Source organism: Tamandua tetradactyla, chromosome 10, assembly GCF_023851605.1.
Source record: "Tamandua tetradactyla isolate mTamTet1 chromosome 10, mTamTet1.pri, whole genome shotgun sequence".
In the NCBI taxonomy this organism is placed as follows: Eukaryota; Metazoa; Chordata; class Mammalia; order Pilosa; family Myrmecophagidae; genus Tamandua; species Tamandua tetradactyla.
The window spans coordinates 92,208,984-92,211,389 of NC_135336.1; the positions used below are offsets into that span (position 1 = coordinate 92,208,984).

Below are 2,406 nucleotides of genomic sequence, written 5' to 3' on the forward strand. Positions count from 1 at the left end.
TTAAAGAAATAGTAGAAAAGTCCATAATCATAACAAGAGTCATTAACGGTCACCGTCAGTAAGAATATAGAAAATTTTAACAATATGATTACCAACATCACTGAACTGATATATAGAGAACATGCTATTCAGTGATACAGAATATGCATTCTATTCAAGGGCACATAAAACATTTATTAAAATACATCATATCCTGGGCACAAAACAAGTCTCAACTAATGTAAAAGGACTGAAATCATTCAGAGTTAAAGTCTCTGAACACAGCAGAATTAAGTTGGATGTAAATAATAAAAAGACGATGATAAAATCTCCAAATGCTTGGAAAGTAGGGGTTTATTTCCTAAAGATGCATTTTGAAGTGAGTGATAAGGTGAACATGACATATCAAAATTTATGAGTTGTAGCTAAACCAGTGAGTAAAGGGAAATTTATAGCATTTGAAATGCATATATTAGAAAATAAAGGCAAAATAATGAATGACATAAAAATCCATCTCAAGAAGTTAGAAAGTGAAGAGCAAAATAAACCCAAAGGAAATAATAAAGATAACAGCAGAAGTCAATGGCATAGAAAACAAATGTATAACAATTGAATGGCAATAAGTCAAAGAATGAGTTATTGGAAATACCAATAAAAATGAAACAAGAAACAGAATAAATCTTAGATAAAACTCTTCCAGAGAGCAGAAAGAGAGGATATGTTTAAAACCTTTCTATGAGGCTAGAATAATGTGCTATCAAACCTGAGGAAGACTTTACAAGAAAGGAAAACTTATAGGCAAATCTCTTTCAGGAAAAGAGATGCAAAAATCTTAAGGCCCCAGTCACTGAGCCGCCGCCGAGGACTCAGCAACCTCCCCCTCGAGCCCCCTCGCTTCCCGACGCTCCGTCCCCCCTGCCCGCCTTCTCCCGCCCGCCGCCTTCAGCAGGCCGTTTCCACCGAGGAAAAGGAATCGTATCGTATGTCCACTGTCCAGAACCTCCACTCTTTCGACCCCTTTGCTGATGCAAGTAAGGGTGATGACCTGCTTCCTGCTGGGACTGAGGATTATATCCATATAAGAATTCAACAGAGAAACGGCAGGAAGACCCTTACCACTGTCCAGGGGATCGCTGATGATTTCGATAAAAAGAAACTAGTGAAGCCGTTTAAGAAGAAATTTGCCTGCAATGGTATTGTAATTGAGCATCCAGAATATGGAGAAGTGATTCAGCTACAGGGTGACCAGCGCAAGAACATATGCCAGTTCCTTGTAGAGATTGGACTGGCTAAGGATGACCAGCTGAAGGTTCATGGGTTTTAAGTGCTTGTGGCTCACTGAAGCTTAAGTGAGGATTTCCTTGCAATGAATAGAAAATTTCCCTTCTGTCCCTTGTCACAAGTTTAAAAACCTCACAGCTTGTACAATGTAACCATTTGGGGTCCGCTTTTAACTTGGACTAGTGTAACTCCTTCATGCAATAAACTGAAAAGAGACATGCTGTTTAGTCTTCAAGTCCCTCATTTAAACAGAGGTCAAGCAGTAGGCACCTTGGCAGTGTTCAGCCTGAAACAAAGCAATAACGTGATGTTTCAGCCACGCCCAGAACCCCAAGATCACAGACAGCTATGTTTGGCCAGAAGCTCCTTGGCCATCCCTCTGCAGTGTTCCCTGCCCTGAGAGAATGTCACCACCTGACCAGCCCTCGGAGGAGCTGAGAAAAGATGGGGTAAGACAGCCACAGCAGCGATACCATGAGAAAGGAGCCTTTTGGTAGCAAAAGAGAGATCTGGTGTCTCCAAGCTGACCAGGTAGGCAGAGCTTAGGCCACCTTCCCTCTAGTGAGGTGATGGACATGTGGCTTGCCACCAAGGTCTTTGTTCTTTTTGACAGACAGAATATCCTAGCTAAGAGTTGTCCAACTGAAGAGCCACCGTGGTATGAGGCCAACCTTTTATCAGAGTTAAACTTTTGACAAAGGAACAAATTTCAAACTGATGTATTGGTCGTGTAGCTAGCTGTAGAGCTTGCATTTTATTAGCAGCAGCTGCCCAATGCCATGTTGAATAAAACTGGTTTTGGGGTTTATTCCCCCCTCTTCAGTTTAATGTTATGTAATGTATTTAAACTCTTATTTAAATAAAACTTGTTTTCAGAAAAAAAAATCTTAAACAAAATCTTAGCCGATCTGATCCAAGAATAAATAAAAAGAATTTCTTCAAGATAAAGCTCGGTTTATTCCAGATAAATTAAATTTAAAACCAATTTTTAAAAAGCAGAATTTTATTAACCAATTTTAAAATTGGTTTTAAATTTAATTGAATCAATTAATGAATTCACCATATTAACATGGTAAATAATGAAAATTATATGACCAGCTTCATAGATGCAGAAAAACATAAGATAAAATTCCACACCCAGGTAAA

The 2,406-nt window shown here is 38.9% G+C and overlaps 1 pseudogene; it reads left to right on the top strand.

Annotated features, from left to right (window-relative positions):
• Positions 1-821: 821 nt before the first annotated feature.
• LOC143648065 (eukaryotic translation initiation factor 1 pseudogene) lies at positions 822-1,481 on the top strand (annotated as a pseudogene).
• Positions 1,482-2,406: the final 925 nt, after the last annotated feature.